The following is a 27,684-nucleotide window of genomic DNA, read 5'->3' on the forward strand; positions in this document are numbered from 1 at the left end:
AAAACCCTATTTTCCGACATAATATCAATTCTATGCGACAGTCTGCAGCTCATGGTCCAGTGGCTAGCGTTGCTGCCTCCGGATCACAGGGTCCCGGGTTCGCTACCCGCCGGGGCAGGGATTATCTCCGCTCAGGGATTGGGTGCTCGTGTTGTCCCCATCATCAGTCGGGAAGTGTCGAGACTGGAAATGGAAATATTTGGAACTCGTACGGGCCTTGATGACCACGATGTTGAGCGCCCCACAAACCAACATTATCATCAATTCAATGCGACAGCCTTACGCCACTTTACTGGGAGGACGTGTATACACACATGGTGCCACTCTGGTGGTCGACGTCCTAGCTGTCTTACTGCATCAATAACCTCTCCGTAATCCACGTACTGCTTTTCGCTGAGTGCGTGCTTCATTGGGCCAAAGCCGACCGGGGTGGACGAGCGGTTCTAGGCGCTACAGTCTGGAACCGCGCGACCGCTACGGTCGCAGGTTGGAATCCTGCCTCGGGCATGGATGTGTGTGATGTCCTTAGGTTAGTTAGGTTTAAGTAGTTCTAAGTTCTAGGGGACTGATGACCTTAGAAGTTAAGTCCCATAGTGCTCAGAGCCATTCGAACCGTTTTAATTGGGCCAACCAGATGATCCTTCCTTGCTCTTTATGATCTTCTGTTAGGCGGCGAGACCCCAGTGGTCAGACACCTTTGAGTTTCCCAACTGGTGGACCAGTGTGTCAGCACTACCGACAGAGGCGTCTACTTGTGCAGTGAGTTGTTTGAGTGTAATCCGTCGATTACCTAGAGAGAGTGTGTCCGCACGTTCCAACAACGGAGGAGTCACAGCTGTGTTCGGCCAGCTGGGACGCAGGAGATCCGATTGGTTTGCGCCACCTTACTGCGATGATCGGACGCCTCACCCAACGACTCACCGTGCTTTTGTTCACTGCTAGGTCTTTGGACATTCTGCAAGCCCCTACGAATATCTGCAATGCTCTGGTTTTCCGCCAAAGGAAAAAAAAACGCGTCTGTTCTGTCACGAACGTATAAGTAGTTAACTTGAAACCAGTAAGCCAGTTGGGAAATCTTCTTGGGCCAAGAGGCTGTGAACTGTAGTATAGATAGCCGGAAGCGACTATCTGATATACAGAGCGGACTATGATACATCACGCCGTTGATAAGTGAGCGAGGCAGCTTGACCCTTGAGCGGTGACGGCGTCCCGACTCACGAAGCTGCGCCTCGGAACGCTACGGAAAGTTACCATCAACGTCACGCGCCGTGATACCAGGCCCGTTGAGTGACACAGTTAACATAGAATGTTCTAGAAGGGTGGTGCAGTGTGCAACGGGCCTAATAGAACGGCCTGGCCACCGAGTGGAAGGGGAAGTGCAGTGGGAGCCGTCTGGGACGCGCTCAAGGTTAGGGTCTGGACTTGTAAAATGCTGCAGCAGGCAGTACTTAGGAAAGTTCACTAGCCTCCGTTTCAGTGCGACTTTTATTGAAACTTATTAGACGCCCACCAGATGGATGCTTATCCTTATGGAGACTTGTAAATACAGGGTGATTCAAAAAGACTACCACAACTTTAGGAATTTAAAACTCTGCAACGACAAAAGGCAGAGCTAAGCACTATCTGTCGGCGAATTAAGGGACTATAAAGTTTCATTTAGTTGTACATTTGTTCGCTTGAGGCGCTGTTGACTAGGCGTCAGCGTCAGTTGATGCTAAGATGGCGACCGCTCAACAGAAAGCTTTTTGTGTTATTGAGTACGGCAGAAATGAATCGACGACAGTCGTTCAGCGTGCATTTTGAACGAAGTATGGTGTTAAACCTCCTGATAGGTGGTGTATCAAACGTTGGTATAAACAGTTTACAGAGAATAGGTGTTTGTGCAAAGGGAAAAGTTCTGGACGGCCGAGAACGAGTGATGAAAATGTAGCACGCATCCAGCAAGCATTTGTTCGCAGCCCAGGAAAATCGACTCGCAGAGCTAGCAGAGAGCTGCAAATTCCACAATCAACTGTATGGAGAGTCCTACGAAAACGTCAACTACCCGAGGCGATGGATCGGCCGCCAGGCAGCCCGTGACAGAGCACTTCATCACTGGCCTCCAAGAAGCCCTGATCTTACCCCCTGCGATTTTTTATTATGGGGCTATGTTAAGGATATGGTGTTTCGGCCACCTCTTCCAGCCACCATTGATGATTTGAAGCGAGAAATAACAGCAGCTATCCAAACTGTTACGCCTGATATGCTACAGAGAGTGTGGAACGAGTTGGAGTATCGGGTTGATATTGCTCGAGTGTCTGGAGGGGACCATATTGAACATCTCTGAACTTGTTTTTGAGTGAAAAAAAAACCTTTTTAAATACTCTTTGTAATGATGTATAACAGAAGGTTATATTATGTTTCTTTCATTAAATACACATTTTTAAAGTTGTGGTATTCTTTTCGAATCACCCTGTAGAATCTTGTACATAGGAATAGTGCCAGAGGCTACTTCCAGGGAATTTAATAGCATATACCAGCTTTTAACTTACACCCCAGTTCCTACCTGCACGGCACTCATTAGTCTACTTTCAGCCACGGTCGGAGGCGACGGTGGGCGGCCCACACGCAGCTACTCGTCGACAACATCGAACGAGCTAAGTTCCCGTGTCGCGCTTCGCGCGTGACCCTCTTCTCCGTCTCAGGACACGACAGTTCAACCGAAATCAGCAGAGAAAACGAATGTGTTGCATTACTCACTGCACACCCCGCGTAGAAACATGAAATTTACTTCAGATCCCTTGCACTATTTATTCGAGTGAATAAAGTTCCATGTTCGGCAAGAACGATTTTTTCAGAATCCGTAGCAATTACGCGTCAGTAGATCGCATCCTTCGAGATATTCACGTGTACGGTCCAAATTATTGTTACATATCTAAGTCGGAGACATGGGCACATAATTCTTGTAAAAGTAAAGGGATACGAAGTCGTATGGAGGCTTGCCAACAGTCATTCTTCGTCCATGCACCACCGAACAGTAAATGGACTAGTGACAGTAGTACATAAAGTACCGCATGCCATACACCGTAAGTTGGTTTCTGGAGATTAGATGTAGTCGATGATTTTCACGGGTTTGCAGCCGGGTTCCATCGTCCTGGCGACAACACGATATTTCGGCGGACCATCTGGCCGCCATCTTCAGGTGAGATTGAGTACACAATCACGCCGGAACTGAAGAGACCTCAGATTCGGCGCCAGAATGTGTATTCATATCACCAAATTACTCGTGCTTTTCAATTTGGACCCCACGAGAACCAACGGTGGACACTTCCAAATCAGTTGCTTTTTTACCCTTCGTGGGAAATATTTCTTCGAAAATTTCAAGAATCCTCAGGAAATATGATATTGAAACCGTCCTTATGCCTTTGGCCAAAACTACACGGCTATTACAAATGATTTAAGCGATTTCATAAATTCACTGTAGCTCCATTCATTGAGATATGGTCACGACACACTACAGATACGTAGAAAAACTCATAAAGTTTTGTTCGGCTGAAGCCGCACTTCAGGTTTCTGCCGCCAGAGCGCTCGAGAGCGCAGTGAGACAAAATGGCGACAGGAGCCGAGAAAGCGTATGTCGTGCTTGAAATGCACTCACATCAGTCAGTCATAACAATGCAACGACAGTTCAGGACGAAGTTCAACAAAGATCCACCAACTGCTAACTCCATTCGGCGATGGTATGCGCAGTTTGAAGCTTCTGGATGCCTCTGTAAGGGGAAATCAACGGGTCGGCCTGCAGTGAGCGAAGAAATGGTTGAACGTGTGCGGGCAAGTTTCACGCGTAGCCCGCGGAAGTCGACGAATAAAGCAAGCAGGGAGCTAAACGTACCACAGGATGGTGCTCCACCGCACTTCCATCATGATGTTCGGCATTTCTTAAACAGGAGATTGGAAAACCGATGGATCGGTCGTGGTGGAGATCATGATCAGAAATTCATGTCATGGCCTCCACGCTCTCCCAACTTAACCCCATGCAATTTCTTTCTGTGGTGTATGTGAAAGATTCAGTGTTTAAACCTCCTCTACCAAGAAACGTGCCAGAACTGCGAGCTCGCATCAACCATGCTTTCGAACTCAATGATGGGGACATGCTGCGCCGAGTGTGGGAGGAACTTAATTATCGGCTTGATGTCTGCTGAATCACTAAAGGGGCACATATCGAACAATTGCGAATGCCTAAAAAAACTTTTTGAGTTTTTGTATGTGTGTGCAAAGCATTGTGAAAATATCTCAAATAATAAAGTTATTGTAGAGCTGTGAAATCGCTTCAGTCATTTGTAATAACCCTGTAGATCCCTTCTTGGATCGGTTAAAGATGATTTGGGACTGAGGAAGCCTGGGGTATACAAGATTCATTGTCACTGCGGAAAGGCCAACATTGGACGGACTGTTCGTACAGTTCAAGATCGATTTGTGGAACATCAACGGTATACACGTCTGCTCCAGCCGGATAAATCAGCCGTTGCTGAACACTGTCTTAATGAAGGGCGCAATATGTTGTATAATGAGACTCAAATTACTGCCTCGGCTTCCCGTTACTGGGATTGCGTATTGAAAGAATCAATTGAAATACGTGTGTCTGATGATATTATTAATAGAGATAAAGGTTTTCCTTTAAGTAAGACGTGGAATGTTATTTTTTCACAGATAAAACAACAACGGTCTGGTTTCCGACCGGCTGCATTTTAATTTTGCAATTCCTCGCTTTTGACAGTTTTCACCGCTGGCGCTGCTGCAATTCTTCGCCTCTTCCGTTGCTCGCGCACGCGCAACGGCCAGTACCCACGGTATAAAGGAGCCGCCGAATCTGAGGTCTCTAGCGTCATGCACTCCGCCTCGCCTTCCGTATCCGCCTCCCGTCCCCCACGCGGATCCTCTATGATCTCATTCCTTTCCCCCATCTGCTCCTATTCCTCGAACATATCCGCATCCTCTACACCTCCCGCCGTCTTGAACCCCCTCAACCCCTGGTTGCTCCTCTCCTCTCCCATTCCCGCCCCCTGTCACGTCTTCACCGTTGTGTCCCCCCTACCCTCCATCTCTACACCCTCCATCTCCTTTCCCAAGGTGGCTTCCGTCAACTACCCCTCCCGGACGATGCCCTCTCTCCCTCCATTTATCCTTTCTATCAACTCTGATCCTCACTCCCCCTCCTTTCCTCTGTCCTTTCCCTGGGCTCCCTCTTCCCCCCTTCCGTCCTGTTTTCTCCCCACTAAACCTCTCCCTACCTCCCTTCTCCCCCCCCCCCAAGTCCTTTTGTATTCCCCTCCTCTGCCTACCCCACTCCCTGTCGCGTCTGCCCCCCATCCCTCTTATGGGACCTCATCCTCCATCAGCTCCTTTCCCGGTTTCCCCCTTCGCTTTTACTCTCCTTTGCCCCCTTTTTTGTTTTCCCATCTTCTGTCCAGTTTCCCCCCACCTGCTCTCGACTGTGGTATGTCACATTTGCCAACTTTTTAGTGCAGTGTTCCAGTGACTATTCAGTGTTGTTTGTCTTTCTCGTGTTGCGAACAGAAACCATGCTGTCGCTAGGTGTGAATTTTATGTCTTTTGCGAACAGAATCCAGACTGTCGCCGTGTTTTTTAATTGTCTGTCTATTGTTTTCCCTGTCTGCTTCGTATGTATTTTATTAGCATCATCATCCCTCTGTTGTTTGTTTTAAGTTCCACGATTTCTTTTCGCCATGTTACTCTTTAAGTCTCCGATTTTATCGCGTGTTTTTCATTATTTATTCTCTTGAACTTTCTCACAAAATCTGTAGGCTGAAGAGCGGCATACTAAGCTGCTGCCAGCCCGCCCCCTTCGGGGGGAATTGAAATTCAATAAAAAAAAAAGAGGTCTCTTCAGTTCCGGCGTGATTGTGCACTCCATCTCACCTGAAGATGACGGCCAGATGGTCCGCCGAAATATCGTGTTGTCGTCAGGACGATGGAACCCGGCTGCAAAACAGTGAAAATCATCAGTATTTTATACCCCGGGAAAATCTACGTTATCAGATGTAATTGCAGTTGTAGACTGCCTGCTACGGTCTACATTTAATGCGTTCCAGGAGCCGGATCTCTAACTCACCGCCTCTCGACGCAGGTGCAGCAGTTTGCTCAGATCTCCAGCGTAATGAGTTTTGACTATTAAGATAACACGACTGCCTCGGCATCTCGCTGCCTGCGTCATCCGAGTTCTCAGAAATGCTTCGGAGGGGGCGATTTCGTGAATATCACTCGCCGCTTCTACTTGCGCTGAGCGCGTCCGCGACTCCTTTGAGGCGAGGAGGCCGTCTCCGGCGGTGGGAGGGACGGCGGCTCCTTGTCGTTAAAAGCCTTTAAAAGCACGCTCCAGCGGGCGCCGCACAAAGACGCGGCGCTGCGCGGCGCGGCCCGTCGGAAGCTTCCAATCACAGCGGGGCAGCGTCGGCTGTCAGCGAGCCGCCGGCTGCTACCTGCTACCTGCTGCTGGCTGCTGCTGCGGGCCGCCGATCGATGTCTGCCGCCTGACCGCGCCTTGTTAAAATACACCAGCCAGGCCGCCGGTCCTCTCTGCCCGCCCGCCTCTTGTCTCTGGGCTCAGGAAAAGGTGACACTCCCGGCTCCCCGCGTACAAAGAATCTAGCAGAACACGTACACACACCAAAAAACGTTTTGCATCACCCCGGTTCCCAGAACTCCTGAAGACATACGTTGACTGTGGATGTTGTATCACAGACACAGTCCCTTTGACTGTTCATAGGTGTCACTAAACCCTCCCAAAGATGTTATCAACCGTGTATGAGCAGCGCCTATTAGACGGAAGTGGTTCGACAGACGATCAGTTAGAGCAGGGGCGGGCAAACGCTGCACGCGGCTCATGAGCACACAGCGCTGCACGTGTGCTGCACGCGTGCAATCGTCGACAGGGGCTGTGGCGACAGGCAGCAGGTTGCGGCAGTGTAGTACCAGGCTAAGCTGCGGACGTTGAAGCGAAGCGACCACTACGTAGTGAACGTTGTATTTCAGTAACCGGAAAATGCAGAGTGAATCAAGGAAACGGAGAATTGGAGATTTGCTATCTTTTAAAAAGGAATGGGAAAATCATTTGTTCTCTGTGTGAAAAACGTGAAAATTGGAAATGTATAATATGTGACAGTATTCTCGCTGGTGAGCGGAAGTTTAATATTGAACGAAATTATAACAAATTTCAGTATGTTGCCGTTCTTAGTGCAATAAAAGAGGAATTTCTCAAGCGATATGGGGATATATCTTAATTATCCCAAGGTTTTGAATAGTTCTCGAGAGAATCTGGTTTCTGTAGATGATATTCATCTCAGTTTGCAAATGGAATTAATAGATCTACAGTGTAATTCTCGTCTGAGAGACAAGTTCCTTTTGGCAAGACGCGTAATAGATCTTTATCACGACTTTCCACGGCAAGAGTTTCCTCGTCTCCATCGTGAAGCCACGAAGATAATCAATGTTGAGCTCGACATACTTTTGTGAGAGATTTTTTTCTGTTATGAAAATTAATAAGCCTCGGTAAAGAGCAAACATCACTAATGAAAATTTACGTAACTGTTTGCGTTTGTCTGTATGTAGAAATTTTGTTCCAGACATTAAACGTATTGTAAACTCCACCTGTGATAATTAAACAAAACGTATCGTAGGTAATAGGTACTATTTCAAACCATCATTACTTTCAAACATTCCTACTAACCTTATTCCTTCATTTAATAAAGCAGGCCAGGAAACAAAACGCATTAAAGGGGAAGAAGCGGGGAGACGGTATGGTGGGGAGGGGTGAGAGGCGGGTGGCCAGCTTGCCCCTGTGTGCACGCAGAACACCTGTTAACTGCACACGTGCATGTGCACCGCACACGTGCAGAATTCCTGCCCGCCCCTGAGTTAGAGTCATCCCATCAGGAAGGAGGTACACTGCTCGTGTTGTCTGTAGTTCAACCATCCCGACACGGTCAATACCGCGGTTCGATCGCGTCCGCATTGTTACTTTGTGCCAGGAAGAGCTCTCAACAAGGGAAATGTCCAGGCATCTCGGACTGAACCAAAGCGATGTTGTTCCGACATGGAGGGAATACAGAGAGACAGGAGCTGTCGATGACTCGCTCAGGCCGCCCAAGTGCTGCTACTGCAGTGGATGACCTCTACCTACGGCTTATGGCTCGGAGGCATCCTGTCAGCAACGCCACCATGTTGTACAGCCACAGGACGTCGTGTTACGACTCAAACTTTCCGCAATAGGAAGCATGATGCGCGACTTCATTGCCGACGTCCATGGCGAGGCCCATCTTTACAACCACGACACAATGCAGCACGGTACAGATGGGCCCAACAACATGTCGAATGGACCGCTCAGGAATGGCATCACGTTATCTTCCCCGATGAGTGTCGCATATGCCTTCAACCAGACAATCGTCGGAGACGTACTTGGAGGCAACCCGGTCAGGCTGAATACTTCTGACACACTGTCCAGCGAGTGCAGCAAGGTGGAGGTCCCCTGCTGTTTTGGGGTGGCATTATGTGGGGCCGACGCACGCCGCTGGCGGTCATGAAAGGCGCCGTAACGGCTGTACGATACGTGAATGTCGTCCTCCCATCGATAGTGCAATCATATCGGCAGCATATTGGCTAGGCATTCGTCTCCATGGACGACAATTCACACCCCCATCGTGCACGTCCATTGTGCACATCTTGTGCATGATTTCCTTCAGGATAACGACAACCCTCGACTAGAGTGCCCAGCATGTTCTCCAGACATGAACCCTATCGAACACGCCTGGAATACTTTGAAAGGGGCTATTTATGGACGACGAGACACACCAATCACTCTGATGGATCTCCACCGAATCGCCATTGACGAGTGAGACAACCTGGACCAACAGTGCTATGATGAACTTGTGGATAGTATGCCACGACGAATACAGGCATGCATCTATGCAAGAAGGCGTGCTAGTGGGTATTAGAGGTACCGGTGTGTACAGCAATCTGGACCACCACCTCTTAACGTCTCGCTGCAGGGTGGTACAACATGCAATGTGTGGTTTTCATGAACAGTAAACAGGCCGGAAATAATGTCTATCTTGATCTCTATTCCACTTTTCTGTACACGTTTCGGAACGCTCGGAACCGAAGTGATGCAAAACTATTTTGATGTGTGGAAGTAGAGTAAAACTTGTGGGACAAAGGCAGAGTCTTGGTTTCTGCCTGATGCCGTGAGCACGCTCTGCTTTCCTGCTTACTGCACGTGCCAAACTACGCTGTCGAATCACATTAATGCGAGCACCTGTCCAAAGCCTCAATAACCACCTTTTGCAGCACGAACCGCAGCGAAAAGTGCAGAAGAGAGTCTGTGAGGTTCTGGAAGCCTCGGACGGGATTGAGGAGCCATGTCGATTCCAGTTGCGCTAGGTTTCTCGGTTGAGGATCCATGGCGCGTAAAGCCCAATCGAGGTGGTCCCACGGATTCTTGTTTGGGTTTATGTGTAAGAAGGCTATGTAAGTAGGCTGTTCAGGTTTTTATATTGGTAACGCCACGTAGCGCTCTGTATGAAAATTACTTGCTGTGCTGTGTGCAGTCTGTGGCTAGTTTGCATTGTTGTCTGCCATTGTAGTGTTGGGCAGCTGGATGTGAACAGCGCGTAGCGTTGCGCAGTTGGAGGTGAGCCGCCAGCAGTGGTGGATGTGAGGAGAGAAATGGCGGAGTTTTGAAATTTGTAATACTGGATGTGCTGAACTGCTATATACATTATGACTTTTGCACGCTATTGAGCTGGCAGTAGTGGCGCTCGCTGTATTGCAGTAGTTCGAGTAACGAAGATTTTTGGTGAGGTAAGTGATTTGTGAAACGTATAGGTTAATGTTAGTCAGGGCCATTCTTTTGTAGGGATTATTGAAAGTCAGATTGCGTTGTGCTAAAAAATATTGTGTGTCAGTTTAAGCACAGTCATGTATAATTTTTCTAAGGGGACGTTTCATATGTCGACCCTTAGCCGAGGATACCTCAGTGGAATCTTCTGATTTTTTCTTGTAGTTTGTGTAATTAGTGTAGCTTTTGTTTATTGCTAGCGCGTAATTCTAGAGAGAATCTCCTTTGTAGTTGCAGTCTTTCATTGTTGTACAGTAAAACAGTTGTGGCATGCATGTAGATTTGCGCCAAGTATTTCGCAGCTGCGCTTGCAATTAACTAGATATTATTTTCAGTGCTATGTTAATGTGTTCCCCTATTTTTGCTCTTCAAATTGTGTTTTTCTGTGTTGTCGTGTGAAATAGTGTGACAATAATGGCGTGTGAAAAACGTAATACTAGGCTCCAAAGTAAACTGAGAAATGTCAGTGAAGACGAAAGCAGCGTGTTAGCGCCACCGTGTAATTAATTAACTAATGTTCTACATAGTAATTTGGTAATTGTGCATAGGGAAATGGAGCGTGCGGCAAATAATGGTGTAGACAGTGAAACAGGTAGTGAACAGGGAAGCATTATCGATTGATCGGTCGGCAACAGCTCGCCTCAGGAATCCGAAATGACAGAACACAATATTGCAAATACTGTAGACTTAGGTTTTGGGTCCTCACCGTTTTCTCTAATGAGTCAAGACACATTTTCTGCTTGTCGAAATGTGAATGTTTCCGGTGCAAATGCACTGCCAAAATGCATAGAGAAACAGATTCCAGACACTAATATATTATTATTGCAATTAATGCAACAAATGGAACAAAATCAGAGACAAACACAGCAAAAGCTTCAAAAGTTAGACACAATGGAACAAAATCAGATAGAAACACAGCAACAGTTAGACACAATGGAACAAAATCAGAGACAAACACAGCAAAAGCTTCAAAAGTTAGACTCATTGGAACAAACTCTCGAACAAACACGTGAAGATTTAACTGCTGAGTTACCTAACATTGAATCGAAATGTCAAAAAGACTGTAATGACGTAAAAACACGAATTTGTGAGCATTTCCAACCTATTTTTTCGCGCCATGAAAATGCATTACAGAGTCACGAAGCAGCCATAAAAGAACTGCAAACTATTGTTCATGAAAATCATCAGCCTTGCAAATTAAAAGTGACTCAGTTGCATCTACCGATTCGGTTACGCAACTTGCAAAAAATCAGGAAAACTTAAAGGACACAGTAGATACTCTGAAAATTGGTTTAGAAAGACACACGGAGGAAATTAGTTCATTATCAGAGAAAGTAGTTGAACTTTCGGATCAGCTAAATAATTTATCTACGAAGGTAGATGATAATCTGAATGACACAAAACCGGTAGTCTTTAATGACACAGAAGACTGCGAACAAATTAGGAAATTCAAACAAAATCAGAATCAAATAAATACGCAACACCAAAGAGAAATCCGGGAAGTACAAGATCAGCTGACACAGGTAATACAAGAATTACGTATTTCAGAGGACACTCACGCCCCAATACGGGAAGAGGGACATAGAAATACTGAACAGCCACAAAATAATAACACAGGGCACTTCGGAAATTATGAAAGAAATTGGGAAGGTACACCGAATTTTGAGATGGAACCGCCGAAACGATGTAACAATGACCGACATGCGACTCGCCGACATGATGATTTTGACTATAAGCTGTTCATTACTACACATAAATTTGAAACATTTAAGTATTCTGGCAACGACATTCATCCACAAGCGTGGCTCTATCAATTCTCTCATTGTTTTCCTCCCAACTGGTCATTAGAGCACAGATTAGAATTTATGTGTGGCTATTTAGAGAATGAACCAGCTGTAAGAATGCGATCGGTTATTCACGATTGTCACAGTGAAGGAGAATTTTACCATGCGTTCCTCTCAGCATATTGGTCTTAAGCTACACAAGACCGAGTAAAACATAGCATCATGATGATGAAACACTTTGAACAATCTGAATTTTCCAGTCTTGTGAAATATTTTGAAGACATGTTGCACAAGAATCAGTACCTGTCAAACCCATGCAGCCCCTCAGAACTCATCCGCATTTGCTTAATGAAATTGCCTGAACATTTAAGAAATATTATTTTGGCAGGGCGTTGCAAAGACGACATTGAAGCTTTTCAGGGACTCTTACAAGAATTAGAAATTGACACAGACAGTCGCGGGATGCGAAAATGGGAAAACAATCACTACAGGTCGCATCCGTCACAATTCCGTGACGACAGAAACAATAACTGGACATGACAAGTCTATTCTTACAACGCAAATCGTGACCAAAACAGACACCACCCATATGACAACCACTGGCAGAGTAATAATAGTTACAGAGTAAGATCGCATTTCCGTAGTAATGAATATGGCAGAGATTACCATAGAAACAGACAATATGGGAACAAAAACAATTATTATCAAGGGAGACAGAATAACTTCAGACGCAACAGTTCAGCGCGCACTTACGATTCCGGGAGAAATTCTCCACCACATGACCGACAAACAAGAAACTATGTAAACTACCGACAAAACGACAGACCTGAATTCCATCAGAACTGGCGAGCTTCAAACAGGGCAGGGCCCTCTCGGCAAGGCGAATTTGTAGAAGTTAGGTCTCCTAATCCCAGTAACGACGGGCGCCAACAAAGAAACCGACAATGACTCGCACCGCAGGCAGCCACGTGCGCCCGCTGGCTCAGGGAAAAATAACATAGACGCTAACCTTGAGAAAAATTCCAGTATTCTTTACCGACGTATACCACACGATAATTGCGTTGAAGTTGAAACTCTGTGTACTAGGAAGAGTAAAGGTTTACACCACATTTCACATGTAAAACACTTTATTGAAAGATAATCTGCTTTTTAACTTTGTCTTTGCCATATAACTTTTCACTTTACATTGCTAGTATGGTTTGTCAGACTTAGAATCTGTTAACATGCAACAAGGTTTGAAGTTAAATATCCAGTCAAGAACCAAGAGAACTTATTTCAACAGAAATTATGAATGCATTGTTATAGTGAACAGACGACACAATGTTGTTATTTGTACATTCTTGCTTGTTATTTGCACGATTACATAACGACTATAAGGCTCACATACTTAGAATATTTACCAGTACTGCTAATGATATTTTAATGCAACAGTTTGGTTTACTTGAAAATACATTCTGGATTTAAAGTACTTTCTGTGAGATACCAGATGACACAGTGGTTAGTTTGTGTGACAGCTACACGATTTTATCACGACGCTACTAATGAGTGACATTTTACAATGTTGCTTTTGCGGTGTTTCTGTTTTATATCCGCACAGTTTTTCTGAATTCTTCTGGAAAGTAAAACATGTTTTAGTAGTAACTTTTGTGGTATAGCTACAATGAGACAGCCTTTTTCGTAGCACAACAATACGTTACATTATAGTACTGTCGTGATCACGGTAAGGTACGTAATAACTATGATATCTATACGCAAAGCATTTCACTTTCGTTTATGATGAGGTAAGTACATTGATTTCAGCAGAACTTTGCTTACACAGGACGATAACTACGACACTTCCACAGAGATTATCTTACAACAACACGCGCAGTTTAGCGCTACAGTACACGACTTTAAGCGATTAATTTTGTACTTAAAACATTTATTTTTTAGAGATTTTTGAATTACAAAGAAAGTTTTCCTTGATACATTTCATTCCATTGCTGTAATCTGTAACACCTGAGGGTATAATTAATCCTCAGGGGTGTACACGCTTACTTTGTGTACCATGTGTCTGGCAAACACAAGGAGCTATTATCATAGCTATTATGGTATTTGCTTATACAACTTTACACATCGGTACCATATTTCTCTAACACATAAAATACACAGCTATCTGATCATTTAGCAGAGAAACAATTATTTTCTTTTTACTACATCAGTGTCACATGTTTACGCAATTACACAGATGGGTAACTTCACACTTATGAAATTGTATTTCGTCTGTACTTTGTGAACTGTTCGTATTTTTTTCGGAACCATTGTGATACTAAGAGAGCTCTGAATAATGTATTTGGTATGGGATCATGATTTTTAAAGTACGTTGGAGGTAGATGACACTGTTGAAATGAGCAGAGGTTTTTTTTTTAGGTTTTGAAATTATTGCAGACAGCTACGACGATTTTAAGATTTGACTGAGTTTTTATGATGTTATTATTACGATGACAATGTGTATTATGCTGTTGAGGTATGTTTATGATCAATAAGCTGATGCTATATGAGGAATGTGATTACGTGTTTATATGTATATGAATAATGAATAGAAGTTAGGGGCTCTGGTTTGTGAAAAAGGATGTTGGAAACCGAGAATCGTACTTTAAGAGTTATGAAATGTATGTAAATGCGTGAATGTATTACAATGCCGACGAAAATTTTTTGGACACTGCTATATTCCTAAGATTTTGTTTCTACACATTTGTAACGCAAATTCTTGACCTGTGAAATATTTTTATATGAGACTGTCACTGTAGTGGAAACTGCTGTCGTAAATATTTCTGTAAGAAAGTTAAGTGACCACCTGCACGTAATGCATCGTGGGCACCCAGCTGTGTCAGACACCTGGAGAAAAAGCCATTAGTGTGTGCCTTTTCAGAGGCACAGGTAGAAGAAAAAAGGGAGGTCATTATCCTAGCTATTGACATTCCTTTGTAGAAAGCATCCCAAATACGACACGCTCAAGCTTGAAAACATATGATTACACTGTGGGGCTCTTAATTTATGATTTACTGAAATGCCTAATGAAATGACGAGAAATATTTTATATCTATACACCTGATTATGACTACTGTCTTTCTAGTTGAGAGATTTTTCTACTAACTTACAAAATGCCTCATGACTACTGAATGATGTTCTAATGCTTTACTTTGTACATAGTTGCTTATTTCATTTGATATCTGGTTTACAGCTGTCTTGTAGCATTGGTTTCATAAAATAAAATTAAATGCATTTGCTAATGTGAACACTTTCTGTCAACAGATCTATTAAATAATTATTTTATGATCCAAATTCTTCGAAAAAGGAGCTCTTGGAATGGAAAGAACAATAAGAAGGGACTAATAACAGTAACTGCATATATAATTTTCTTTTCAAGTACTTGGTAATTTTTTGTAGAATTAGTTTTTGTGGTGCACCACTTTAATTACATAGATATTAAGATGTGAATATACATTTCCCTTGTCTGCATTGTTGTCTTTAATGTAATATTTTTTCTGCTTGAGCTATGTCATGTTAAGATATAAGTTATTGCATTTGCTGCTGCTGTTTGCCAGGCATAGTGCTACTGAATTTCACTTTGTATTACTCTGTTAAGCCAGTTTTACTACGGATTTATTTTTCTTGTTTGCTGCACAGTGCCTTATATTAGTTGTAATATTGCAATGGCTTTGCTAATTTCTATAATGCTGCTTGCTTTGCAAATCTGCATATTTTTTTGTCATTGCTGTTTGTGTTAATTGTTTTATGCTGATGCATTGCCTCGTCCCTTAGTTTAGCATCTGAGCTCAGTAGATTTAAGTTAGCTTAGGAGGGGGTAGACTATATAAGAGAATGAGTTGTGATGAATTGGAAGAAATGCATTGAGAAGTTATACAAAAAAGTGCAGAAAACAGGTTTAGGTAGGATTTTCTTGGAAATAAATGGTGAGGTAAGAAATGTGTGAACATATAAATGCAGAAAGCATGCTTAGATAGAATTTTTTTGGTGGAAACAAAGGATGAAATAAGAGTAAAGATATATGGAATGAAGTTTTGGGGTGGACTGCAGTACCAAATGTTACACTGAAACCGAACTCTGTCTTACCTGCTGTATTATTCCGCTATGTGTTTATGTACCCTTGTGTATTTGTCTTTTTCCTGTGTTTATGTGTTTAGCTAATAAGGTTTATGTTGTAGAATTTTTCAAATACTATATTATTTTCTTTGTAAAGATGTTTAGACATAAGTTATTCTGATCTTTTATGTATGTACTTATGTCATAATTCCTGTAACACTAATGTAGATGTTTATTTCTATTGTTTTGTAAACCCTGTATTATTACAAATGTTATCTGTATTGTTACGTTCTTTAATGATGTATTTTGTACCTTTGTTCTATTCTTATGTTATAAAATTGTAACTGACCCCAGTTCATCAAATTAAGTAACTTGTAAGCATTCATTTCACTGCACACATATCTGTTGGTCATAGTAATGCACAGTATGTGAGAAGTAGGGACTGATAGTGTTTGCACGTTTGTTAATAATTCAGCAAGGGACTGGGTAACAGCATTGCTGGTTCTAAGGACATTTCAAACAAATTTTTTGTGAGTGGACAAGTGGTGGTTTATGGACTTGCTATATTATCTGCAAGACTCTTCGATGGTGATTGTGCACCTTCACAGTCACAGCAGATGGCTGCTGGCCATCTCTACGAGGACTACGGTGGGTCTGCATCTTTGATGGCCCACTAATACCATTATTTCTACAAGGACTACAGTGGGTCTGCATCTTTGATGGCCCACCAATACCATTATTTCCACAAGGATTGCAGTGGGTCTGCATCTCTGGTGGCCCATCAATACCGTAATCTCTACCAGGACTACAGTGGGTCTGTTCTGCGAAGACCTACCTACCAATATTCTTCAACTTTGACTGACTCTGCTGTGGGTTTGCTATGTAGTGGCCCATTACCTGCCTGCATGTCAAGAGTCAGCACTGTCTTTCCGTTAGAGGGACAACACTACTACTTCACGACTGCATGGAAATCCACTACTTCCATGTGCATTTTCTTTTACTGTTCAGACTTTGAGAAAAACACTGCTATTTTACTGTGATGAACGATCAGGACTGTCTTTATGGACTGTGAGAAAATTTTAGCTTTTGACCAACATTGTATCAATAAGTGTGTGCATTTGATATCTTTGTTATTGTAATTATGAAAAATTTGATCAAATCATTATTGGCCACTGCCCAAAACAATTTGTAAAATTTTTTCTGGGGAGCATGGGGGCTATGTCAGTAGGCTGTTCAGGTTTTTATATTGGTAACGCCACGTAGCGCTCTGTATGAAAATTACTTGTTGTGCTGTGTGCAGTCTGTTGCTAGTTTGCATTGTTGTCTGCCATTGTAGTGTTGGGCAGCTGGATGTGAACAGCGCGTAGCGTTGCGCAGTTGGAGGTGAGCCGCCAGCAGTTGTGGATGTGAGGAGAGAGATGGCGGAGTTTTGAAATTTGTAATACTGGATGTCATGAACTGCTATATACATTATGACTTTTGAACACTATTGAGCTGGCAGTAGTGGCGCTCGCTGTATTGCAGTAGTTCAAGTAACGAAGATTTTTGGTGAGGTAAGTGATTTGTGAAACGTATAGTTTATGTTAGTCAGGGCCATTCTTTTGTAGGGATTATTGAAAGTCAGATTGCGTTGTGCTAAAAAATATTGTGTGTCAGTTTAAGCACAGTCATGTATAATTTTTCTAAGGGGACGTTTCATAAGTTCTTGGAGTTTGGTGGCCAGGGGAGTACAGTAAATTCATCCTGGTGCTCCTCAAACTTTGCACTTTCACCGCAAGCTGTGTGACACGTTGCTTGTGCTGAGGGAAAACGAATGAAATGCAATGGTGGACGTGGTCCCCAAGGAGAGATGGATACTTGTGCTGATTCATTGTGCCTTCGAGAATGACCAAATCAGCTACTGAATGCCGCGAAAATATTTCCCAGACCGCAACACTCGCCCCTTCGTCCTTGGAGCCATCCAACGATTGTTGCAGGGTGCTTCCAGACATTTCACGCCGTGCTCGCCAATGGTCATCTGTCCGATGGAGCATAAAACGTGATTCATCTGAAAATGCCACCTGTGGTCCCTCAGCGGATGTCCAATTGCGGTACTGGTGCACAAATTCCAGCCTCCGTCTCCGATGAACAGCAGTCACAATGGGCGCATGAGCGAGATGCGTGGAGCAGAGGCCCATACGCAAGAACGTCCGCTGAACGGGCATTCACGAGACACTGTTGGGAACCCCTTGCTTCATCTGGCTGCTCAGTTGTTCAGCAGTTGAATGTCTATCAGCCTGCACGTATTCCCACAGCCGTCGTACATCCGTGTCATCTGTGTGGCCCTTGGTGAACCACAGTTGTCTCGGTGACGGTTTTGGATAGCCCCTTGCCATGCACGGTATACTTTAACCATGACGGTGTCATATAAATCGCTCTGTTTCTGCGTTACGAGAATGACGGTATTGTTTCCCACGTCCCACCGACGCCCTTAACATACCTTCCACTGATAGCGTTACTACCTGCCACCAGTGAGTGGTTACTGCACGTAGACTCAAACATTGGTGGTGGTCGCATTAATGTGGCTGGACCGTGTGTTTCGTATAGGAATTTGTCTTGTAACGCTCAAATGGTCACACTGAAGTGACAGCGTCCGAGATTGTAGTGAGATCGTTGCTTACTTGCTTGTGCGGTCTTGACATAGTTATAAGTTACGTCGCTTTTATTTCCCCGAGTGACTTTTGAAGTGCATTTTCATGTGAGCTATGTTAGTTTCCTTGTTCAGTTTCCCAGCTTGGTAGGAAGACGTAGGAATCGATATTCGTTTTCTATTCATTAATTCCAGTCTGTACTGCTTTTCCACTCATTAAGTAATATTATCGGCGTTAAAATGAATAAAGAATTGTTTACCTGGCTCTTGTCGATATACAGAGATGTAACGTCACGTGGTTCATTGAAGAACACTTGTATGTTAAGGTATGAGGCAGAGTAATTTTCTTCTGCATAACATGCTGGATGTCTCTCCTAAGAGTCGGAAACGTATGTTCTCCGGTGTTTCGGCAGGTATTTTCAATTTGTGTTTTTGCAGCATGCAGCTGCATTCGGCCCAACAAAATACAGCTCATCACGTCTTTCATGCTGTACTCAGTGCCAATGGAAAGTGTCGATTTGCTTTCCTTTACAAAGAAAATTATTTTCAAAGCGGAATTTTACGTGCCCTTTCTATAGAGTGCAGCGGAATTAATACGGTACTTTTTTTTATAGGTATGTATTAACAGAAACGACAATATACGAGGGTTGTATAGAAAGTAAGTTCCGATTGGTGGAGAAATGGACACCAAAGTGAAAACCCGATGAAGTTTTGCACAGATGTGTTGGGTAGTGTCTGTAGTATGACCGTCGATCGCATAAAGACGCTCTTTTCAGTTGAGCCCTGTGAGCGAGTAAAAGTGCCCAGAACAACGACGTCTCCCGCCAAGTGGGAGGGCCCGCTCAGAGGCTTCGCCTGAATGAATGCAGCCCACCTGACACAACTGCCACGCACTTCCTTCTTCATGGCAATTCTCAGCTGCACTCTGCAGGAGTAGTGGAGATGCTCTTGCAGCCTTTTCGATGGGAGGTATTCGATCACTCACAAAGCAGCCCTAATTGGCTCGTTCTATCACCTCTATTCACATGAAACGCTGGATACGAAGACAACACTGGGGCGCAGACTACGCGCTATAGGCTAGCGTAGAGAATTATCGGAAAGCAGAGGCGGCTGCCTTCTATGATGATTGTGTTGGAAATTTGGTATAAAAAAAAATGTCTAAGTCGGAGCGGTGACTATGTAGAGAAGTATCTGGAAAGTGTAGCTAACTCTTGCAAATAAAATGTTTCTGATTTTCACTACGGTTTCCATTTAGCGACCGATCGGAACTTACTTTCTGGACAACCCTCATATGAACAAGACCCAGTACTCCAGCAACAACTCGCATGTCGCCTGGACTGCTGCCGCTGTTCCTTTTAATACATACCGATGAAACAAATATCCCACTAATCTGCTACCGCTCTATGTAATCGGCAAGTAAAATTCCTCTTTAAAATAATTTTGTATGTAACGGGAAATAAACCGACGCTTTCTGTTGGGACTGGGGATCACATAAACCATGTCATGAGCAGTGTATTTTTAGAGGACACATGAAATTACAACTATTTGCCGAAAGACCAGAGGAAATGCGCATGACGAGTCTTAGGAGAGACGCCCTGTACAACTGCTCATTCAGATTTCACATAATTTACCACTCTTAAGAAGCCACTTTCTTCTCCTCTGATTCTGTTTACATCCTCATTATCTACTCCCATAAGAACCTCATTCACGTGAGGATTATATTCATTTTCATAACATTTAACCAAGAACATGAATGATGTACCTTCAACAGAAAAACTGTTTTATTATTCAATGCCATTTTCAGCTAATATGTTACGAGCGTGAGCAATAGAACCTCAAGATACGTAGCTACAGTGGCGAAGACAGCGATTTGTAGTTACCTCTGATCTAATTCTCTCTTTATTAGATGCTAGCTGCTACCCACGGCTGTGCTTGCGTATCTGTAGTTTTGTTGCGATGAGATGTGGTGAGGTAGTATGCTACTAATTTATGTATATAAGGGTATAGAGTGGTATATGATTATATTTGTGAATAAATGTTAGTAGCGTTTGAATACAGGTACATAATGAACGAATATTTTGAATATTCAAAACTGTTTCTTTACCCACGCTTTGGATATTACTACATTCACAGTCTACTGCATTGCTGATGATTATCTGGTGGAAGCAAAGAGCCAGTTCTACGCTAAATTTGACTTTGAATTGTAAAAGTAGGTGAAAAACAAGACATTTTGACTTCTGCATCCACATCAAATGATTTCATCTAAAAGCGTGCATTATATTGTCTAATCATATTTTAAAAAGGTCTCAATTCATTGCATTCGTACAGAAATAAAGTTTATAGGGGTTCTTCTGGTTCACCTAGTACTGGAAGTGAGATTTTGCCACCAGAGCAAAACATACCGTGCCAACCGTTTCTTCCTTCCATTTCAACGCAATGCAGTGCCTACAGTTTTGATCTGTTCTCTCTAAGATGAATAACAGATGTTTAACATAGTCAATTACTTGATCACAATGAAATGCAGCCTCACTAAAACCCTCTCACTCTCTACACGTAAAGGCGCGACGTGCGTCTTCGTCGTACAGCCTTTAAACAATGCCGTCATGGGGAGTCTACAAGCGTCTTTGAAGCTATAAGAGACGCGTGACCCTAGAATGTTAAACGTGCGAAGGGCTTGTGACTGTTCTACAGTCTACGCAACTCTTATGGCTGTATGATATTCTGCATTTAAGGTCCGACGGATCTGAGATTGCTGAGAGGTTTGTTGCGTTCGAGAAAATATCGCAGCTCAAACTCTCTGTGATCTACGCACTAAACCGAACTAATGTTTTCGAGACATTCTGAGTTGTGGGGTTGAACTGTTATTCTGCGCAATGGATTAATCTGAGATGTACCCTTTACCCTGTGGCTCCTGCAAGATGCAATTTCCACCCCCACACTACTGCAGAAGTCAGACAGACGCACCTAACGTTTTCAAGAGAAATGCCTGAAAAACTTTCAGCAATAAATATCGTTTGGAGTCGTCCGCTGTAAGGAAATGACACAAAAATTCACAAAATTTCTTACCTAACTAGTGGGATACTCGGGTACTGGAGTAGTGCTAGTTAGTGTAAGAAAAACATGACACTAACGAAAGTTATTATTTATTTCGCAAAAATTCTGAGGAATCACAATGGCACTTTTAGTTATGAATTGAACAAGTTATATCCTGGTTCTTTTCGGAATGTGAAGTTACCTCTCAAGGATAGGATTCGCTAAAGAAATTTCTATTCAGAGTTTAAGATGGTTGTTGACTTGGCAGAATGGCTGAGAGGCGCGCCTACTCAACTTGAATAATTATCCTTTAGAATGTTGCTAGGTACGGTCGAGGCTGTCATGTGTGAAATGCAGTGAAGTGCACTGTTGTGGAGGAAATATGGGGCTCGCAATAGCTGTAGCTCACAATACCGTAAGCTGCGATGACTGCTGTCTCGCGCTGCTCGCTACTGACAAATAAGAACTCTCATTCTATCTGGATTGACCTTCCCCAATCAAACTCAGCTTATGCCTTGATGAAGTCAAGGATTTTTATTCACCCCTAGTCTAACTATTGGCATGGTACACCAGTCAGATATCCAGTCCACCGCGATGCCGCTCAAAATTCGCTCGCAGGCGTTTAACTATAACTCTGTCCATTCACACCACACAATAAGTATGTTGGCCAACACAGCGAACAACGCTTAATCGCAAGGACTCAATATAGAGTAGCACTTTGATTCGCTCTCGACAGAGGTGCTCTCCCAGTGAAGTACTGAGGAGAGACTTGTTCCTCACTCCAAGAGCGACAACAGAATGGGGCCTCTCCACGCCAGACGTGAAGGGGTATATTTTTCGGTCTCTTCCATTATTCCTTCAGCTCAAGGCGTCATAAATATTGTCTGACAATCAGCATTGCTCTTCTAAAACGGGAGAATGACGTTTCGTTTAAGACGACCAATCCGGAAACCTGTAGCATTGGCGTTTGGCGTTTGCTGTCTCCCTGTGAAAATCTCGGAATCTGCGTGCTATGTGTAAAGAATGCGTAGGCTGGCTGCTCCCACACAGTTTGGCGGAATTTGCTTTTAAGCCGAACATGGGGTTGTTCCCCCCTTTCACTCGGGCCCACGCTGTCAGTTACACTGGCGGTCACTGGCCAACATAGGCTAGGTTGTCCTCTGAAGGGACTGTCGTCCCGTTGTGCGGTTTCTCTCCTGAATAAAAAGCTTCTGTGACTGTTGAGTCGGTAATGTATGTGTGTAAGACAGCCTCGAGTATTTCAACCACGGTTCGCTTACTTGTTAATTGCATATAGTTTACATGAATTTATACAACATTGACTTTATCTTATCGAGTTTGCGTTCGAATGAAGCGTCTTGATGAGCGGAATTTGATTGTGAGGGCGGAGTATGTAAGCAATGAAGGTCAGGAGACCACGACGTCTTACAACATATCGCATTAATTTTAAATATGGCTCTTGGGCTTACTGTCAGATTTCATTGCTGCATCTCCATAAAAAGTCTCCAGTTATGCCAGGTGGTGTATCAATTCAACGTCATAAACAGTGCGCACACTAAAATTAGATACGCTCTGTCACGGAATAATCTACGAGGCGTGTTTTTTAAGCAAGTGCCGTTTTGAAATTAAAAAAAGACGTGCTAAGATATCTCAATAATTTTATATTTACATGAGAGCCTGTACCTTAATCTACTTTTCTACATAATTTCCGTCAATATTGAGGCACTTGTCATAACGTTGTACCAGTTTTTGAGTATCCTCCTCATAGAAGTCTGCCGCCTGACTAGTTAACCACTGCATCACCACTGTTTTGACTTCGTCATCGTCTTGAATACGCTGACAGCCCAGGTGTTTCTTCAAGTGCAGGAACAGATGTTAGTCACTGGGCGCAAGATCGGGGCTGTACGGAGAATGATCTAGAGTTTCCCATCGAAAAGATGTGTTGAGATCTTTGGTCTGATTCGCCACATGCGGATCGGCGTTGTCTTCCAGCAAAACGATGCCCTCACTCAACTTCCATGGACTGTTCCTTTGATTCTGGCGTGACGTAGGCCACCCATGTTTCATCGCCCGTAACAATTTGGCTTAAGAAATCATCACCGTCTTTATGGTATCGCTCAAGGAACGTCAATGCACTGTCTAAACGTCTGGTTTTGTGCACATCCGTCAACATTTTCGGTACCCAACGTGCCCACAATTTTCGGTAATTCAAGTGCTCGGTCACAATGCCATACAAAACACTACGAGAAACGTTAGGAAAGTCATCCCGCAAGGAGGAAATAGTAAAACGTCTGATTTCTCTCACTTTATTGTCCACTTCCTGCACCAAACTTTCACCAAAGACCGAAGGACGCCCACTCCGTTGTTCATCACGCACATTTGTGCGGCCATCTTTAAATGCCCTCACCCACTTTCTTACCATTCCATCACTCATAATGTTTTCTCCGTAAACTGCACAGATCTCACGATGAATGTCGATCGCTTTTAGGCCTTTAGCACTAAGAAATCTTATAACAGACCATACTTCACAGACGGCGGGATTCACTATTATCGGAGGCATCTTAAACACTCAGTACACAACGTAAACAAGGAAGAATGAGACTGTAATGGCGTCAGTGCGTAGATTAAGGTACAGGCTTTGATGTAAAAATAAAATTATTGAGATATCTTAGCACGTCTTTTTTAAATTTCGAATCGGTGCTTACTTAAAAAAACACGCCTCGTATAAACATTAGGAGTCGCCGACCATCACGCCTGCGTAATCTATATCCCACGCACGTATATCATATTTAAAACAATAATATTAAATAATGTAATGTCGCTATCTAAAATAGCCTATGATATTCTTCGGGGTTCATGCTATGTCCATACCAAATCTGACAGGAATCAGTTCGAGTTCACGAAAACATAACAGACAGAGCTACTTTCGCACTGAATAAGCTTGGTATTAGTATGGAAGTATGTACGCATCACGTTAATAACTCTATAAGCATTGCTTGCTTACGTTGAATTATATTACTTGGAATAGCGGTCCCCAACCCATGGATCGCTGTCCTGTTGTAGGCCGCGAGGCAGCGTGACATTGGGCCGCGAGCGCTGATCGAGAGTCGAAGACAAGACAAAAATTATTGGAAGCTTCAGGAGTTCCACTCACCAGTCGTCAAGGACAACAATTGCAGCATGAAATAAGAGTTGAATGGCCTATCGCTATCCTATACGACTCACAAGCAAATGTCATGTCGTAACCTGTCCAAATATACACTGAAGCGCCAAACATACTCGTACAGGCATGCGTATTCAAATAAGGAAACATGTAAACAGGCAGAATACGGCGCTGTGGTCGGTAGCGCCTATATAAGACAACAAGTGTCTGCTGGAATTGTTAGATCGGTTACTGTTGCTGATATAGCAGATTATCAAGATTTAAGTGAGTTAGAATATGGTGTTATAGTTGGCGCGCAAGCAACGGTACACACCCTCACCGAGGTAGCGATGCACTGGGAATTTTCCCGTACGACCGTTTCACGAGAGTACCATGAGCATCAGCAATCCAGAAAAATATCAAATCTCCGACACTGCTGCGGCCGGAAAAAGGATCCTGCAAGAACGGGACCAACGACGACTGAAGAGAATCGTTCAGCGTGAGAACGGTGCAACCGTTCCACGGATTCCTGCAGATTTCAATGCTGGGTCATGAACTCAACGAAACATCATCGATTTGGGCTTTCGAAACCTTAGGCCCACTCATGTACCCTAGATGACTGCACGACACAAAGCTTTACGCCTCGCCTACGCCCGTCAACACCGACATCGGACTGTTAATGACTGGAAACATGTTGCGTGGTCGGACGACTCTCGTTTCAGATTGTATCGAACGGAAAGACGTGTACGGGTATGGAGACAACCTCATGAATCCACAGACTCTGCATGTCGGTAGGGGACTGTAGAAGCTGATTGAGGCCCTATAATGGTGCGGTGTGTGATACGGGACCCGTGACACCTGTAGATACGATTCTGACTCTGCTTTCTGACGGACTTGGAGAATTCCAGTAGGACAATGCGACACCCCACTCGTCGAGAATTGCTACAGAGTGGCTCCAGGAACACTCTTCTGAGTTAAAACACTCGTTATAGAGCACATCTGAGATGCCTTGCTGTTCAGAAGAGATCCCCACCGCCTCGTACTCCTGTGGATTTATGGAGAGCCCTGCAGGTTTCATGGTGTCAGTTCCCTCCAGCACTACTTTACACATTAGTCGAGTGCATGCTACGTCGTGTTGGGGCACTTCTGCGAGCTCGCGGGGGCCCTAAGCGATAGCGATAGTAGGCAGGTGAACCAGTTTCTCTGACTCTTCAGGGTACATCAAAAGTTCTGCGAAGGCGGGTAGCCAACATGCCTTTTTAAACGTTGAAAATTACCAACATCGTGTGCCACCAGGCGACTTGAAGAGTACCGTCTGCGGTCTGTGCTCTGGGCCGGCCTGCTCATGGCGTAAACACGTAACATGTCGCACAATACGATCGTAATTTTAATTTCCTCATTTCATATGTGGAAGCTACAGGAAGGGAGGAAGAAAGGTTGATGTTTTACGTCCCGTCTGTAGCTAAGACTGTTTATTAGCGACAAAGCTTTGCTCTGATTTCATACTTCTTTAGAGGAAGGAAGCCCTCATTCATTGGTCTGGAGTGATGTCGGTGACTGCAGAAAACCAATATCTGAATGGACGACCCGAGAACTGAACCCAGGTCTATCGAAAGCGAGTTGAATGCGTTAAGCTACAACACCAACTCGCCCAGTCCACATGGATATATGCTGAATTATTGTTGTCTGAGTTTTCTTCAATATGACTGCTAACACAATTTGTATTTGTGCAGATTTGTAGAACTGTTATTGAGATATTGGCGTTTCGGCATGTACGTTAATTTTTATAGCTAAGTCATTGCGACATGAATAAAGAGAGAGATATGAGAAAATTCTTGCTGAATATTGCCTGTAATTCTCACAGGTAAAATTTCAGATTACATCAAAAGTCGGTCTGCATATTACATTTGCATTGTTATAGCTGACAACCGACAACCCTGTCTATCGTTCACTGTCTTTGATAATTTTATACAAAACAGCAACAGAGAAAAAATTAACGCCAGAATATCCCGAATGCAGACGTGGATTTAATATGTTTGGAAATTACAGAGACACAGTGGAAAGTGTATGGATGACTGCGATGACTGCGTTTGTGCTGATTTGTAAATACTGCTTACTGTGTCAGTTTCCTTAAAAATGCCTAGCTTCAACGGATAACTCGCTAACAACGGAGGTAGAAAAGACTGAGTAACTAACACCTGAGGCACATTTGCCGTACAATTAGAATTTAACATTAATGGTTTCCCAATTTGTCAAAATGTATCTAACAAAGACACAGGTTTTTTTTGACAAACTCATTAAACATGGGATATGTTAACAACTTAATACGAAAGCGAAGAGAATGAGACGCTTAGATACGGCGAAGAAGAGACCAAGAGACCGCGGAATGCATTATCACGTCCACGCTATGGGCGAGTGTGAACAATGCCATTTAAACTTCTACAACAATAGTCCTGACCACCTCGGTAGAGTCACGGTCCAGACATGGCACTGCTCTGTTTCTATGTGTGTAAATGCACCTTCAGCCAGTGATTGTATGTTTCATCGTAGAGTTGTGTCTGTTACTGCTGCTTCATATCAAGATGGATGCTTGGTTTCGGTCGGGGTCTTGCCAAAAGATGAAGTATCCAAGATATGAAGGAACTTTAACATGAGATTCTGTAAGTAGTGAGCTTGTTATAAAAACAAAGCTGGGCTCGACATTCCTGATAGGGACTTCCAACAATTTGTTGAGTCCATACCACGTCGGGTTTCTGCAGTACGCCGGCCAAGAGGAGGCCCGACACTATATTAGGTGGTACCGGTATCCAATAACTTATATCATCTCTGTGTGTATGCTACCAGCAGATAAACTAACACCCCATGACTGTACATTTGTGGATTCCCAAAGCCACAACACTTGTGGACATAACACTTTGTTATCGTTGTTTCGTGCAGAGGTTTCGGGCCACTGCTCCTTTTGACGGATGAGGTTACTTTACTGTTGCGTCACTGACAAGTAAATAAAGAAACTTGATGTAATACTTGTTTACTTTTCACTTGCAGGTTACCTAACAACTAAGAATGATTATGAAATTAATTCCTGATGACGGAGAGTCGTCATCGGCTGCTTTGTATC

The sequence above is a fragment of the Schistocerca cancellata genome, chromosome 6 (genome assembly GCF_023864275.1).
Source record: "Schistocerca cancellata isolate TAMUIC-IGC-003103 chromosome 6, iqSchCanc2.1, whole genome shotgun sequence".
Taxonomy (NCBI): Eukaryota; Metazoa; Arthropoda; class Insecta; order Orthoptera; family Acrididae; genus Schistocerca; species Schistocerca cancellata.